The sequence below is a fragment of the Orcinus orca genome, chromosome 9 (assembly GCF_937001465.1).
Source record: "Orcinus orca chromosome 9, mOrcOrc1.1, whole genome shotgun sequence".
Classification (NCBI taxonomy): Eukaryota; Metazoa; Chordata; class Mammalia; order Artiodactyla; family Delphinidae; genus Orcinus; species Orcinus orca.
Genome location: NC_064567.1, coordinates 55,151,449 through 55,168,778, shown reverse-complemented (window position 1 = coordinate 55,168,778; position 17,330 = coordinate 55,151,449). Strand labels below are relative to the sequence as shown.

The 17,330-nt window shown below is 40.2% G+C and overlaps 1 protein-coding gene across 22 annotated transcripts in view; it reads left to right on the top strand.

Annotated features, from left to right (window-relative positions):
• MTERF1 (mitochondrial transcription termination factor 1) overlaps positions 1-17,330 on the top strand; it is a 547,773-nt gene that overhangs the window by 129,177 nt on the left and 401,266 nt on the right. For 15 of the 22 annotated variants that reach the window (XR_007479182.1, XR_007479180.1, XR_007479179.1 and 12 more), the window contains 3 exons: positions 656-768; positions 5,273-5,319; positions 5,881-5,961. The gene's annotated coding sequence lies outside the window, so the exon portion shown is untranslated. Of the gene's footprint in view, positions 1-655; positions 769-5,272; positions 5,320-5,880; positions 5,962-14,401; positions 16,049-17,330 lie in introns of those variants that run through there. The other 7 variants (XR_007479181.1, XR_007479188.1, XR_007479171.1 and 4 more) reach the window with 4 other exon arrangements.

The window sequence follows — 17,330 nt, the reverse complement described above, 5'->3', positions numbered from 1 at the left end:
TTCAGTAGAACCGTGAAAATCTTTGTTGGCTAAGTAGATTTTCTTGCTGGCCTATTTCTTTTGAAAACTGCTTGTAAAAATTAACTAATATATTTGTGGGCTAAAATAAACAATATCTCTTGAAGTGGTTGAATGTGAGTCAGAGATAAAATTTTTCACTTTGTTTGGGAAAGATACTGCATTTGATTGGAAAGATGTTTTAGAACAGCTTTTAGAGATGTTGATTGAGCTTCCGCAGTTTCCCCAGCTTGTTTAAAGGAGTCTTTGGGATCTATGAGTCATGAATAATTTTCTGATTAAGATCAGAAGACAGCTGTCTCCAGAGAATTCTGCAAAACTTTAAAACATATTTGAACAATGTGAAATTGACATAAGAGTAGAACATTTGCTCCAATGCCCAGTTTATGACATGGGTACAGAGAGGACCTGGGACTGGATCACAGACTCCCAGGTCCTTAGTCGGGGGAGGGGGGAATTCTTTCTTGCCAGTACCTCCCAAGGAGAAGTTGCTGCTTAGTTTAGCGTTTGAATACAAATAAAAGTTTTATGTAACTCAGGGCATAACATACTTAATTTATTATAGCACATTTATAAAGTCCTAGGAGATGCCTGAATTATAATAATTGGTGAGTCTGTTTTGTGTCTTTCTCCAAAGCCTTTGCTTAGGGAGCGACTTTTGAAGTCAATGATGATGCCAGATTTGGAAGAATTCTAGAGGCATGTGTTTGGGGACCAGCGCGGATGAGAATCATATTGGATCTGCAGACAGTAAGACATTACCAATATGTATGTAAAAGGATGACAAGACAGTCAAATCCTATGACAGATCATTCCTTTTAAAGAGAAATATCAATGCAATACTTAGCCACCGTCAAAGAGTAGTCATAAACAGTACCACCAACAAACCGTACAGTTTCAAAAGAAGCCTGGTACCCTGTTTTCCTTTTGAAATGCTTAATGAAAAGCTGCACAAAAAATTTCTGTGGATTTGAGGATTTTGGAATAAGCAAGCAGTAGGAACAGAAGCCCACGTGCTCTGTCTTTACTGGCTTTGTTTTGGTTTCAAGCTTAGCGCAAAATGTTTCTGCCAAGTGAATGTATGTGTGTTCATGGGATGTTTTCTGCTTTGCTTCACTCAGGCCCTGGTTTGTATCAGTCAGACATTGTTTCAGTGTAAGAGAAAACACACCCCTTGAAACAATTAAGGGATCGAAACTTATCATGAGGGCGAATAATAGACTGCAATGTCTATTTAGAATAGGGTTTTAGAAATTAATTACTGGGATAGGTCACAGAATGCTTCACTGTTTTCTAACGATTAAAAACGACAGTTGTGATAATTAGATCGTGAGAAATTTGTCAGGGCAATATATTTATCATTTATCACTTTAGAAAGGGGTTGGCAAACTTTTTCTGTAAAGAGCCAGATAATAAATATTTTAGGCTTTGTGCGTTTGTAGTGTGAAAGCAGCCATAGACAGTAAGTAAATGAACACAGTAAGTTCCTGTGTTCCAATAAAACTTTAGGTATTAAGTATTATATTTCATATGATTTTAACATGTTCTTCTGTTGATTTTTTTCCAACAATTTAGAAATGTAAAAAACATTTTTAGCTCTGGGTTGTATAAAAACAGGCAATGAGCCAAATTTGGCCCAAGGGCTATAGTTTGCTGACTCCTGCTTTAGAAGAAAAGACCCTGTTATTGTTTATACTAAGATGTCTGAGCATTATTTTTAAAAGCTATGCATTTGTTTTTCAATTCACAATTATTTTATAATTCTGGTCTAGTGATTATTGTTTTTAAATGCATTGTTAGGGTTGTTTGAGGACTGCAATATGAGGGTTAGCTGAGTGGCACGAGATTTGACAAATGAAATTCTGACTGTTCTCATTAGGTTCCAATTCCGTTCATCAGTAAAAGGAACTTGTGTCATTGCCTCACTTGTTGCAATGAATAAATCTGTATAATTTTACAAAAGAACAACTGCATGGATTCTTTTGCAGCCTGAAGACTTGAGTGTTAGGCTCCTCTTTATAAAAGTTTCCATGACAATCTGGCCCGAGAGAATGATAGGTTTGCCCTCATGGAGAATTTCTTATTAAGGAAGCTTTTCTTTCACCAGGAAGCTTTATGGGAACTTAATAGGGGGTCAAACAGAAAGGACCAAATAGGACCCTTTCATAAACCATACCTTATACTCACTCTGGCCTGAAAGAGAGCTTGTTTCCTACTGTGTGTGGTGATGGGGTGATGTTCAGAAGCTGAGAGGTTAGAGAGGACCACCATGCTACCCTGGGGTCCTTCCTTCCTAGTGGTAACCAGGAGACCCAGACACAAGCATGAGCTATTAATATATGGGCTAAGCCAAGAATTATAGGCCCCTAGCTTTCTCTGTTGAAAGAAGGTATGTGGAGTGGTAAAGTGAGTGGGCTCTAAGCTCAACTCTCTGAGTTTTTTTCCTGGTTCTGCCATTTACTAGCTGTGTGACTTTCACCTCTCTGTGCCTCATTTTCCTCCTCTGAGAAAGGGGCCTGACAATAATAAATAACAACAATGCCAGGGGTTGTTGTGGGGATTAAGTAAGTTAATACTGTTGGCTCTCCTATTTTAGGTTTCCACATCTGCTGAAGTAGGCCAACTGTATGTACTACACCGTTTTTTACAAGGAACTAGAGAATCCACAGATTTTGGTATCTTTAGGGTCCTGGAACTAATCCCCCCATGGATACAAGAGACAACTATCTATGTAATGCATTTTGGAACAGCACCTGGCACATGGTAGTGAAAACTAAATGATAGCTGTTGTGATAATTTTCTTTCTTTTGAGACTTGAAAGTAATGCAACATTTGCAAAGTCTTATTTAAAGGGAGATTCCTTTCCTCAGGCATAATCGCTGTGACAATATCATTTAATCTCTTGCTTTTTCTTCCTCATCCATTATCACTCCATCGTCCTACTGATCTATATTCTCCAGCCACCTTAGCCACCCTGTCCTAATACCCATTTTGGATCTTGGCCTTTATTCTCTTCCCACCCACTGCACTTTGTTATAAACTCAGTGATCTCCTGGATCTAAATTGAGGAACACTTGGCTCATTTATAAGAGGGAAACATAGTTCATCAGGTGTAACCTAATATATTGCCTTGTAGCTGTGGCACAGCCCAGTCTGAATTTGGTTGGAAATCTCTGGGTTTTCCAGGCAGGTTTATAGTATGCTGCTTATACCCTGATAGAGCTGAGATGTTGAGAGGATAGAGCCCAAGGGGGAAAACTGGTAGTGTTCTGAAGGTAGCCTTTATGTCTCAACATTTTTTAGTAGGGTGCCCCAGGGGGTTTTGGAGAACGTTCTGTATTCTGAAGACCTTCAGGAAAGACTTTGCGCTTGACTATACATATTGGGCTTGGGTCCCTTTCCTGCCGACTGCTTTCTGGGCTGGAAGAGAAGCAGCTTTAAATGTTTCTGTACACTGTTTTAAATCCAGCTAAGGCTTTGTTATCTTTCCTCTTGGCCCTGTGCTCTGGAGCTGTGCAGGAGTGTGGACAGTTGTTGAGGGAAGCTTTTATTTTTGTTAATTATTATCCTGGATTTGGCTATTCCTATTTTCTTGGAATAAAAGTGAGATATTGTTTGGACTACTCAGTTTACAGAGAGTAGGATTTTTATTTTTATTTTCCTAGAGAGGATGCGTTGTGTAAGTTTTGGACAAAAGCAATTCTGAAACATTTTTATATGTTTGCATAAGGAAAGGCCATGTTGTATAAGGTTTACATGAGGTCTATGGCTTTTGCTCTTTTGGATGACTCTAAAAAAGCAGTTCTTAGTCCTATAAGAAACAACGTCTGTGTTAAATTCCTGCTTATCCCTTAAAAACACAATACAGGGGGCTTCCCTGGTGGCACAGTGGTTGAGAGTCCGCCTGCCGATGCAGGGGACACGGGTTCGTGCCCCAGTCCGGGAAGATCCCACATGCCGCGGAGCGGCTGGGCCCGTGAGCCATGGCCGCTGAGCCTGCGCGTCCAGAGCCTGTGCTCCGCAACGGGAGAGGCCACAGCAGTGAGGGGCCTGTGTACTGCAAAAAAAAAAAAGGGAGAAGTTGAAAACCCTTCAAATTCTAGAAGGCAGAGGGAGAAGAGAGAAAGGAAAGAAGGAAGGAAGAGAGAGAGGGAGGGAGGGAAAAGGGCAAGAACTCAGCATTTGTGTATGGGCTCCATGCATGAAAACTTCCATAGGATGGGTAGAAACATCCAGAAAGGTTTTAGGAGAGCCTGGAATTCCCCTCTCTCCTGAGGGGAGAATGAAAGCCCATAAGAAAAGTTGTGAGGTCAGCATGGCCCTCTGTGATGTGGAAACAGTAGAGCAGGATTGTGAGGAAGAGTCTACGTAGATGGTCCTGAGATAGTATTTCTAGTTGCCCAGGGCCTGTACAAGGCATGTACAGGATCCAGAAGTCCTCATGAACCAAAGGGAGAAGGCGCAAACATTTGAGAGAACTGGTAGACTAGAATAGGTCCAAAAGCATTCTACCACCTGTTAGATAGATGAACACCAGAAAGTCAGGTAATACCAACTATTGCTGAGGGAGTTGGGAAACTATCTTTCCCTGTTAGTGGAAGTCTAACTTGATACAGCTATTCTGGGGAGTTTTCTGGCTTAGAGAAATCTGGTCATATACACTAAGATTCCCACTCCTGAGTCTATACTCTAGAGCCACTCTGACATGGGTCTATAAGGGAACATGTATGAGTATGTTTGTTTGGGAAGACAGAAAGTTGGTGGTAAGTGAGGTATCCATTGCTAGGGGAATGAATTAGTGAATTATAGAATATACATATGTAGTGGAATTCTACATACCACTCAGAATTAATTATCTAGATGTACATAAAGCAACATGGATAGATCTTAAAAACATATGTTGAATGAAAAAAGAAAAAAATTGTTCTATAGCACTGTTAGATGTATATAAATTAAACACCTACAACATAAACAGTATTACCTATTTCTCAAAGATACAAACATACCTAAATACATTTATGTCTTATAAACATTTGTGTGGATGCCTCTAGCAACAAGGGGAATGGAAGAAGTTAAGGGGGAAACAATAAAAATTAATAAAACATGATATAGGCCTTGTGAGGTTAAATGATGGTATATCATGAGCTAAGAGATATAATTAACTCTGAACATTAGATTAAAAAAAAGCTCTATAGTTTGCATATCTGAATCACAGTGAATGCATATGGTGATATATTGTGATGATTATATTCAGGAGAGGTGGTCCTGCAAGGAGTGACAAGGAGTGACCAGCCTCTATGGGTAAGCTACACATCCAAATTACATAAACAGAAGATTTCAGGACCAGGACGGAATTTAGTAAATTGCTTGTTATTTAGTTCTCCGATGCCCTGGAAGATGAAGCATTTACCCCCTGAGATTAATTTTTCACTGACTGATCAAACTCAATGTACTATTTATGTTCTCTGTAACAGGAATTTTAAAGTATATAAATTCTTAAGTGAGAGTCTGATATCCAAAAAGACACATTACTTTCATCTGAAGTAATCTGAAGTTCAACTGGGTGAAATACTGCTATAATTTAAGCTCCTTATTTATAAAATATGGATCCAGTTAATCAGATTTATAGTGTGAAGTTGGAGCTCTCTCTGATAACTTAGAGAAGGTGGTCTAATGTTCTTAAAATATTATCCCCTCTGGTCTTCATTATTTACCAGCTCCATGTTGGCTATCACTACCTTTGTAGATCTCGGTTTCCTCATCTGTAAAATGATTGGACTAGTGCATCACTCCCTAAAAATGCTATGATTTCACAATAACAAAACCAAAAAAGATGATTAAAATCTACTTTCTACTAAATAGAAAGTCCTCCCTGCTGTATTTCCAACAGTCTACCAGGATTGCCTCAGGGTGAAGAGAAGTTGACAAGCACTAACTCCAATGGTAGGTGTGAATGAAATTCTATTTCCACACTGTTATCTTTGGGTCACCCAGTGCGTTTCAGAATCAGGCATTTAAAAAATTCTAGTGAATTATTCTTTGAGTTATTCTTAAGAGTAGAATTGGAGCAATAGATTTATATGCTGGTGCCTCGGTATAATCCCATTATCAGAATCTGTGATTCTGGATGGTGTTAGAAGTAAAATTATTTCTTTAAGTTTCTTTGGGTGCTTCCAGTATAAATATATCCTGGATGGTTTGCAAGATGGTCTTATAACATAATAATAATAATACCTAATGCATTATACTACATGCACAGACACTGTGGTAAGTGATTTCCAAATATTAACTCAATTCATTTTCACAACAACCCTGTGAGTTAGATACTATTATTATCCCCTTTTATGGAGGAGGAAAATGAAACACAGAGAAGTTGCTTAAAATTTTTGGCTAAAAAAAGAGGAGGAGATGGGATTTGAACCCATGCTGTTTAGCTCGAGTACATGCTTTTAACCCCTAGGCTTACTATCTCTCTAATATGGAGTGAAGTTCCAGTTTACATCAACATTTTTATATTATACTAGAGATTTTTCTGGACTGTGTGTTCTGAAAAATGTCCCCGTTACTCCATTGATTGTCAGTTCCTGGAGGAAGATAATCAGGAAAAAAAAAACAACCCATCAGCTTGGCTCTCTTACTCTGATTCTTCCTTCAACCCTGCCTCTTACAACAGTAAATCAAATAGTTATTCAGTTCCTCCTGTGTACCAGATTAAGTGCTTGATTTTTATTAACTTGTTGATTCCTCATGATGCATATGAGGCTTGCGTGATTTTTAGCCCGATCTTACTGATGAGCAAGCCGAGGCTTACGAAACTTACACATTTTGCTCGTGGTCATATGTCAAAAGATTATCCACTAGAGCATGCTGTGGCACCATTGCTAAGCCCCTTGTAGGATTGCTGCTTCTTTTTTTTTAAACGACTTTATTGGAGTATAATTGCTTTACAATGCTGTGTTAGTTTCTGATTTATAACAGTGAATAAGCTATACGTATACATATATCCCTATATGCCCTCCCTCTGCGTCTCCCTCCCACCCTCCCTATCCCACCCCTCTAGGTGGTCACAAAGCACCGACCAGATCTCCCTGTGCTATGTGGCTGCTTCCCACTAGCTATCTATTTTACATTTGGTAGTGTATATATGTACATGCCACTCTCTCACTTCGTCCCAGCTTACCCTTCTTCCTCCCTGCGTTCTCAAGTCCATTCTCTACATCTGCGTCTTTATTCCTGTCCTGTCCCTAGGTTCTTCAGAACCTTTTTTTTTTTTTTAGATTCCATATATATGTGTTAGCATACGGTATTTGTTTTTCTCTTTCTGACTTACTTCACTCTGTATGACATACTAGAGGTCCATCCACCTTACTACAAATAACTCAATTTCATTTCTTTCTATGGCTGAGTAATATTCCATTGTATATATGTGCCACGTCTTCTTTATCCATTAATCTGTCGAGGGACACTTAGGTTGCTTCCATGTCCTGGCTATTGTAAATAGTGCTGCAATGAACATTGTTGTACATGACTCTTTTATTTTTAATTTTTTGTGGTACACGGGCCTCTCACTGTTGTGGTCTCTCCCGTTGCGGAGCACAGGCTCCAGACGAGCAGGCTCAGTGGCCATGGCTCACGGGCCTAGCCGCTCCACGGCATGTGGGATCTTCCTGGACCGGGGCACAAACCCGTGTCCCCTGTATCAGCAGGTGGACTCTCAACCACTGCGCCACCAGAGAAGCCCCATGACTCTTTTTGAATTAAGGTTTTCTCAGGGTATATGCCCAGTAGTGGGATTGTTGGGTCGTATGGTAGTTCTATTTTTAGTTTTTTAAGGAACCTCCATACTGTTCTCCATAGTGGCTGTATCAATTTACATTCCCACCAACAGTGCAAGAGGGTTCACTTTTCCCCACACCCTCTCCAGCATTTACTGTTTGTAGCTTTTTGATGATGGCCATTCTGACCAGTGTGAGGTGATAACTCATTGTAGTTTTGATTTGCATTTCTCTAATGATTAGTGATGTTGGACATTCTTTCATGTGTTTGGTGGCAATCTGTTTATCTTCTTTGGAGAAATTTCTATTTAGGTCCTCTGCGCATTTTTGGATTGGGTTGTTTGTTTTTTTGATATTGAGCTGCATGAGCTGCTTGTAGATTTTGGAGATTAATCCTTTGTCAGTTGCTTCATTGGCAAATGTTTTCTCCCATTCTGAGGGTTGTCTTTTCATCTTGTTTATGGTTTCCTTTGCTGTGCAGAAGCTTTTAAGTTTCATTAGGTCCCATTTGTTTATTTTTGTTTTTATTTCCATTTCTCCAGGAGGTGGGTCAAAAAGGATCTTGCTGTGATTTAAGTCATAGAGTGTTCTATGTTTTCCTCTAAGAGTTTTATAGTGTCTGGCCTTACATTTAGGTTTTTAATCCATTTTGAGTTTATTTTTATATGCTGTTAGGATGTCTTCTAATTTCATTCTTTTACATGTAGCTGTCCAGTTTTCCCAGCACCACTTATTGAAGAAGTGGTCTTTTCTCCATTGTATATTCTTGCCTCCTTTATCAAAGATAAGGTGACCATATGTGCGTGGGTGTATCTCGGCTTTGTCTCCTGTTCCTTTGATCTATATTTCTGTTTTTGTGCCAGTACCATACAGTCTTGATTATTGTAGCTTTGCAGTATAGTCTGAAGTCAGGGAGCCTGATTCCTCCAGCTCCGTTTTTCTTTCTCAAGATTGCTTTGGCTATTTGGTGTCTTTTGTGTTTCCATACAAATTGTGAATTTTTTTGTACTAGTTCTGTGAAAAATGCCATTGGTAGTTTGCTAGGGATTGCATTGAATCTGTAGATTGCTTTGGGTAGTAGAGTCATTTTCACAGTGTTGATTCTTCTAATCCAAGAAAATGGTATATCTCTCCATCTATTTGTATCATCTTTAATTTCTTTCATCAGTGTCTTATAGTTTTCTGCATACAGGTCTTTTTTCTCCTTAGGTAGGTTTATTCTGAGATATTTTATTCTTTTTGTTGCAATGGTAAATAGGAGTGTTTCGTTAATTTCTCTTTCAGATTTTTCATCATTAGTGTATAGAATGCAAGAGATTTCTTTGCATTAATTTTGTATCCTGCTACTCTACCAAATTCATTGATTAGCTCTAGTAGTTTTCTGGTAGCATCTTTAGGATTCTCTATGTATAGTATCATGTCATCAGCTTTACTTTATCAGTAACAGCTTTACTTCTTCTTTTCTGATTTGGATTCCTTTTATTTGTTTTTCTTCTCTGATTGCTGTGGCTAAAACTTCCAGAACTATGTTGAATAATAGTGGTGAGAGTGGGCAACCTTGTCTTGTTCCTGATCTTAGAGGGAATGGTTTCAGTTTTTCACCATTGAGAATGAGGTTGGCTGTGGATTTATCATATATGGCTTTTATTATGTTGAGGTAGGTTCCCTCTATGCCTACTTTCTGGAGAGTGTTATCATAAATGGGTGATGAATTTTGTGGAAAGCTTTTTCTGCATCTATTTAGATTATCATATGGTTTATATCCTTCAGTTTGTTAATATGGTGTATCACATTGATTAATTTGCGTATATTGAAGAATTCTTGCATTCCTGGGATAAACCCCACTTGATGATGCTGTATGATCCTTTTACTGTGCTGCTGGATTCTGTTTGCTAGTATTTTGCTGAGGATTTTTGCATCTATGTTCATCAGTGATATTGGCCTATAGTTTTCTCTTTTTGTGACGTCTTTGTCTGGTTTTTGTATCAGGGTGATGGTGACCTCGTAGAATGAGTTTGGGAGTGTTCCTCCCTCTGGTATATTTTGTAAGAGTTTGAGAAGGATGTGTTTTAGTTCTTCTCAAAATGTATGATAGAATTTGCCTGTGAAGCCATCTGGTCCTGGGCTTTTGTTTGTTGGAAGATTTTTAATCACAGTTTCAATTTCAGTGCTTGTGATTGGTCTGTTTATATTTTCTATTTCTTCCTGGTTCAGTGTCAGGAGGTTGTGCTTTTCTAAGAATGTGTCCATTTCTTCCAGGTTGTCCATTTTATTGGCATATATTCGCTTGTAGTAATCTCTCATGATCCTTTGTATTTCTGCAGTGTCAGTTACTTCTATTTCATTTCTAATTGTGTTGATTTGACTCTTCTCCCTTTTTTCTTCTTTTTCCAAAATTCAAAAGGCTTATTACTCATCTATTAATTCTATTACTCTTATTTATTCAGTTTTATTGTTTTAAAATATATCAAAATAAAAAGAGAAATTTATACCTATCTTATCTATGTATGGAAGAACAGCTGGTACTCAAGGTGGCACCAACAATCCTAGCAGCTCTTACTTTACATATCCGTAGTAGTCAGCAATTTCCATTTCTTTTTCCCTCTCAATGAAAAATTGCAGTTTCCCCAAAGAGTTGTATTTGGCAGCATTCTCACGTTCTTGTTGAGCCCACCTCTTCATGGCCTCCCACTCTGGCCTCTGCTCTTGTTTGATGGGCTTTGACAGTACTGGCTCAGAAACATTGGGTTCCCTCCATGGAATTCATTGCTTGCTGAAGTCTTGGAATAGAAATGGGGTTTGGAGCTTGGGTGGGGACTGGCGCTTAGTCACAGCAGGAGAAGCAGGCTCCCGCTGGAGAGAAGTGCAAGATGAATTTTTGTAGGGTGCAGGCCTAGGTGCAGCAGACTGAGGGACACTAGGCTGGGTATGGTCAGTCCAACCCGGTTGGGTTGTATTGGTCACAGTTGGCTGAGCTGGTTTGGCAGGACCTGGCAAAGAGGCAGGAGCTGGCTGGGATGAACTGACTGTAGCGGGTTGAGCTGAGTTAGTACAACCGGGCTGGGCATGGTCAGCCACAGCAGGCCGATGTGAGGCCAGAGACTGTGGCCTCCGAGGAGCAGGTCGAGCTCCCCCTTTTTTTCTTGATGAGTCTGGCTAATGGTTTATCAATTTTGTTTATCTTCTCGAAGAACCAGCTTTTAGTTTTATTGATCTTTGCTATTATTTCCTTCATTTCTTTTTCACTTATTTCTGAGCTGATCTTCATGATTTCTTTCCTTCTGCTAACTTTGGGGTTTTCTTGTTCTTCTATCCCTAAGTCTTTAGGTGTAAGGTTAAGTTGTTTATTTGAGATGTGTCTTGTTTCTTGAGGTAGGATTGTATTGCTATAAACTTCCCTCTTAGAACTGCTTTTGCTGCATCCCATAGGTTTTGGGCCGTCGTGTTTTCATTGTCATTTGTTTCTAGGTATTGTTTGATTTCCTCTTTGATCCCTTGGTTATTTAGTAGCATATTGTTTAGCCTCCATGTGTTTGTATTTTTTTACAGTTTTTTTCCTTTACTTGATATCTAGTCGCATAGTGTTGTGATTAGAAAAGATACTTGATACGATTTCAATTTTACCAAGGCTTGATTTGTGACCCAAGATATGATCTATCCTGGAGAATGTTCCATGAGCACTTGAGAAGTTAGTGTATTCTGTGTTTTGGATGGAATGTCCTATAAATATCAATTAAGTCCATCTCGTTTAATGTATCATTTAAATCTTGTGTTTCCTTATTTATTTTCATTTTGGTTGTTCTGTCCATTGGTGAAAGTGGGGTGTTAAAGTCCCCTACTATTATTGTGTTACTGTCGATTTCCCCTTTACGGCTGTTAGCATTTGCCTTATGTATTGAGGTGCTCCTCTCTTGGGTGCATAAATATTTACAATTGTTATATCTTCTTCTTGGATCGATCCCTTGATCATTATGTAGTGTCCTTCTTTGTCTCTTGTAATAGTCTTTATTTTAAAGTCTGTTTTGTCTGATCTGAGAATTGCTACACCAGCTCTCTTTTGATTTCCATTGGCATGGAATATCTCTTTCCATCCCCTCACTTTCAGTCTGTATGTGTCCGTAGGTCTGAAGTGGGTCTCTTGTAGACAGCATATATACGGGTCTTGTTTTTGTATCCATTCAGCCAGTCTGTGTCTTTTAGTTGGAGCATCTAATCCATTACATTTAAGGTAATTATCGATAAGTATGTTCCTATTACTGTTTTCTTAATTGTTTTGGTTTTTTTATTGTAGGTCTTTTCCTTCTCTTATGTTTCCTGCTTAGAGAAGTTCCTTTAGCATTTGTTGTAATGCTGGTTTGGTGGTGCTGAATTCTCTTTACTTTCTTGTCTGTAAAGGTTTTAATTTCTCCATCGAATGTGAATGAGATCCTTGCTAGGTAGAGTAATCTTGGTTGTACGTTTTTCCCTTTCATCACTTTGAATATGTCCTGCCACTCCCTTCTGTCTTGCAGAATTTCTGCTGAAAGATCAGCTGTTAACGTTATGGTGATTCCCTCGTATGTTATTTGTTGTTTTTCCCTTGCTGCTATTAATATTTTTTCTTTGTATTTAATTTTTGATAGTTTGATTAATATGTGTCTTGGCATGTTTCTCCTTGGATTTATCCTGTATGGGACTCTCTGTGCTTCCTGGACTTGATTGACTATTTCCTCTCCCATGTTAGGGAAGTTTTCAACTATAATCTCTTCAAATATTTTCTCAGTCCCTTTCTTTTTCTCTTCTTATGGGATGCCTATAATTTGAATGTTGGTGCATTTAATGTTGTCCCAGTGGTCTCTGAGACTGTCCTCAATTCTCTTCATTCTTTTTTCTTTATCCTGCTGTGTGATAGTTATTTCCACTGTTTTATCTTCCAGGTCACTTATCCGTTCTTCTGTGTCAGTTTTTCTGCTATTGATTCCTTCTAGAGAATTTTTCGTTTCATTCATTGTGTTGTTCATCATTGTTTGTTTGCTCTTCAGTTCTTCCAGGTCCTTGTTAAACGTTTCTTGTATTTTCTCCATTCTATTTCCAAGATTTTAGATCATCTTTACTATCATTACTGTGAATTCTTTTTCATGTATACTGCCTATTTCCTCTTCATTTGTTTGGTCTGGTGGGTTTTTGTCTTGTGCCTTCACCTGCTGCGTATTTCTCTGTCTTGTCACTTTGCTTAACTGTGTTTGGGGTCTCCTTTTCACAGCTGCATGTTCACAGTTCCCGTTGTTTTTGGTGTCTGCCCCCAGTGGGTAAGGTTGGTTCAGTGGGTTGTGTAGGCTTCCTGGTGGAGGGGACTGGTGCCTGTGTTTTGGTGGGTGGCTCTGGATCTTGTCTTTCTGGTGTGCAGGGCTGTGTCCAGTGGTGTGTTTTGGGGTGTCTGTGAACTTCGTATGATTTTAGGCAGCCTCTCTGCTAAGGGGTGGGGTTGTGTTCCTGTCTTGGTAGTTGTGTGACATGGGGCATCCAACACTGGATCTTGCTGGCCATTGGGTGGGGCTGGGACTAAGCGTTGAGACAAATATCCCTGAGAGAGCTCTCAGTGATTGATATTACATGGGGCCAGGAGGTCTCTGGTGGTCCAGTGTCCTGAACTGGACTCTCCCACCTCAGAGGCTTAGACCTGACACCAGGCTGGAGTACCAAGACCCTGTCAGCCACACGGAAGAAGAAAAGGGAGAAAAACAGAAAGAAAAAAAGATAATTAAAAAAATAAATAATAAAATAGTTAAAATAAAAAAATTATTAAAATAAAAAAGTAATAAAAAAAGAAGAGAGCAATGAAACCAATAAACCAATAAATGAAACAGTGAAACAATAGACAAATCCACCAATGATAACAAGCGCTGAAAACTAAACTAAGATAAACATGTAAATCAGAAACTAGTCAGTCCCTAGTTTCATACAGCGTACAGTCACATACAGCAAACCCCAAGTCTACAGTTGCTCCCAAATTCTACTGCCTCAATTTTGGAATGATTCATTGTCTATTCTGGTATTCCACAGATTCAGGGTACATCAAGTTGATTGTGGAGATTTAATCTGCTGCTCCTGAGGCTGCTGGGAGAGATTCCCCTTTCTCTTCTTTATTCGCACAGCTCCTGGGTTTCAGCTTTGGATTTGGCCCCACCTCTGCGTGTAGGTCGCCTGAGGGCATCTGTTCTTCGCTCAGACAGGACGGGGTTAAAGGAGCAGCTGATTAGGGGGCTCTGGCTCACTCAGGCCAGGGAGAGGGAGGGGTACGGAATGCAGGGGGAGCCTGTGGCGGCAGAGGCCGGTGTGACATTGCAACAGCCTGAGACGTGCCGTGTGTTTTCTCGGGGAAGTTGTCCCTGTTTCACGGGACCCTGGCAGTGGCGGGCTGCATAGCCGCCCAGGAGGAGAGGTGTGGATAGTGACCTGTTCTTGCACGGAGGATTCTTGGTGGCTGCAGCAAAGCGTTAGCGTTTCATGCCCGTCTCTGGGGTCCACGCTGATAGCCACGGCTCGCGCCCGTATCTGAAATTCATTTAGGCTGTGCTCTTAATCCCCTCTCCTCACTCACCCCGAAATAATGGTCTCTTTCCTCTTAGGCAGCTCCAGACGTTTTTCCGGACTCCCTCCTGACTAGCTGTGGCGCACTAGACCCCTTCAGGCTGTGTTCAGGCAGCCAACCCCATTCCTCTCCCTGGGGTCTGACCTCCGAAGCCCGAGCCTCGGCCACCAGCCCCCACCTGTCCCGGCGGGTGAGCAGACAAGCCTCTCGGGCTGGTGAGTGCTGGTCGGCACCGATCCTCTGTGCAGGAATCTCTTCGCTTTGCTCTCTGCACCCCTGTTGCTGCGCTCTCCTCCGTGGCTCCGAAGCTTCCCACCTCCTCTGCCTGCAGTCTCTGCCCTTGAAGGGGCTTCTATTGTGTGGAAACTTTTCCTCCTTCACAGCTCCCTCCCAGAGGTGCAGGTCCCGTCCCTATCCTTTTGTCTCTGTTTTTTCTTTTTTCTTTTGCCCTACCCAGATACGTGGGGAGTTTCTTGCCTTTTGGGGAAGTCTGAGGTCTTCTGCCAGCATTCAGTAGGTGTTCTGTAGGAGTTGTTCCACATGTAGATGTATTTCTGATGTATTTGTGGGGAGGAAGGTGATCTCCGCGTCTTACTCCTCCGCCATCTTGAAGGTCCTTGTATGATTGCTTCTAAGGATACTTAGCATTTGTGGGCATGGGTTTCTCATCCCTAGAGTAAGAGAATTATTCGGATGTCTTCTAATGTAATGTTCATCTTTACTTCTTTATGAGTCCATTAATCATATGGGTCATGTCTCCTCACTTAGTAGTGGCTAAAGTAGAATTTCAAACCAGGCTCAAAAACTGGCACCTTTTTCTCTCATTGGCTTTGGCAAATCATGAGCATATGAAGCAACAAAACAAAATAATACACAGAAATCTATATTTTTATTCCTTTCCTAGAAACTATTTTAAATCAAGCACTGTTATTATTTATATTATGCAGGCTTTCCCTTCATTAATAAAGCATTTTTTTAAATAATAAAAATTTATTTAGAAACGACAATATTCTGTGTTAGAGGAGGAATTGCTGTGTTCAATTGGATGAAGTTGTGCTGGTATTCACATCTTTAAAAACATCTTCCAAAACTTGACCCTGAATTTCGAAAGCCCTTGAAGCAAACTCTCTTAGTAAAAACTAGCAGGAGAAGGACTGAGGTAGAAAAGAGGTCATGACTAATTGCCTGGGAATGTTTCCTCACGCTTAAAAAGAGGTGGAAGAGTGGGGTGAGGAAGTGGGGTGGTGTGACCTTTTGATCCTAGATGTCTTGCTTATATTTCCTTATCACGAATCTTTTTGCTAAAAGTGAAGTGTTGGTAAAGTGGCTTTAGTCTGCCAGAGAGCCTCTTGGCCTTGGTCCAAACCTAACTGAAATATTATCAGAAATACATTCTTTACCATGTATAGCACTTGCAAGTTCTTCTAATGAGGTCCACACATGGTAGCCAATTAGGCAGGATAATCCAGTGCCTTGGGCAGGGAAGAGAATGCCTTCTCACGTAGGGGTTATCCATGTAGGGGTTATCCACCAAATGTGGCTTTGCGTGGCATGTCCAGGGGATGATGCCAAAGTGCTGTTTTGTGGGACAGAAATAAGTAGCATTATATATTTGTGAGGCTCAAAAAAGCATCTAGTTTTTATACTCTTATTTGAGAAAAAAAATGACTTAAAGCTTATTTTATTCTAGGATAAAACTAAAAAGAAACCTTGATGGAGTATGCCTCTGGAAGGAGGGTGCACATGGCAAGTTTAAGGAAGATGACATGAAGGGTGGTTAATAGGACAAGAAGAAAGGGTTGGTGACCGACTTGGGGAGATAACAAGCTCATGACACACAACAAGCTCACAATATACACACATTCATAGAATGTCTAGAATCAGTGTGCCAAAATACGTAAGGGTCCAAATATATACTCTAAAACTTCAGATATTCTATGCCTTTTATTTATATAGTGCTTATTTTTAAGGAACTCCAAGAGTTTTATTTATAATTTAGATTAGTCTAATTTTGCCCTTGGAGTCTTAAAAGCCTCATGCTTCTTTTAGGCAGGCAGTAGACTCCTCCGATTCCTGGCACCATTTCATGTTAGGAAACCAAGTTCCACTCGACGTTTCCTGGAGATAGCCTTGATTCATGGCAAAATTAGATCTGTTCTCCAGAGTCATCAACAGTCAAAACTTAAAAGGCATGTGGTAGAACCTGCCTCTGCCCAGAACATTTTGAAATTCCATGGGCAGCCAGTGAGCCTGCAAAACCGTTACCAAGTTTGCTTCACTGTCATTCTTTGGGGACAATGGAGCTGCATTCTCAAGGGTGCCTTTCTTGTGCTCACTGGGTTCCCTGGCAGCTAATACAAGAGAACATTGCAAATTGGCAAGAGGCATACATCTTATTCCTAGAAAAAGACTCAATACTAGCTTGTATATCCAGACATTTCAGAGCTGCTAGAGCTTATAGGGGAGGAAAAAAAATTTGTCCTTCTCTCAAAGTCAGTCTCCATTATAGGAGAACCAACTGGAAATCTATCATTGGCATGGATCTGTCCTGACTGGATTTGACACGGATGTACCTAAGTGGAATTCTAAAGTCTTGGTCATTTTTGAAGACCATTCTGCTTCCTTCTTGTGCCTCTCTAAAGTGTAAACAGTGCTAATGAATCTATGTGTTACATCTTGTGAGTCATATATTTGCATTTTAACAGAGGTGTCCAGTCCTTAACCCGAAGGACTGAATCTTAGGGTGGGACTTTCAGCTACTGTGGCAGACCGGGGGGGAAGAAATTTTGGGAATGAGTGTGCTTAGTGGAAAGGCTTAAATCAACCCAAGAGGATGGATAAGTATAATTTATCTTGTGCCATCACTTGCCAGAGTTATTTCTGGGAGCCCCTCTGATGTGGATTCCGTAGAACTCTGTGAATCAGAAGGAATGCAGTGAATGACCTCAGCTCCAAAGGGGGCTGCC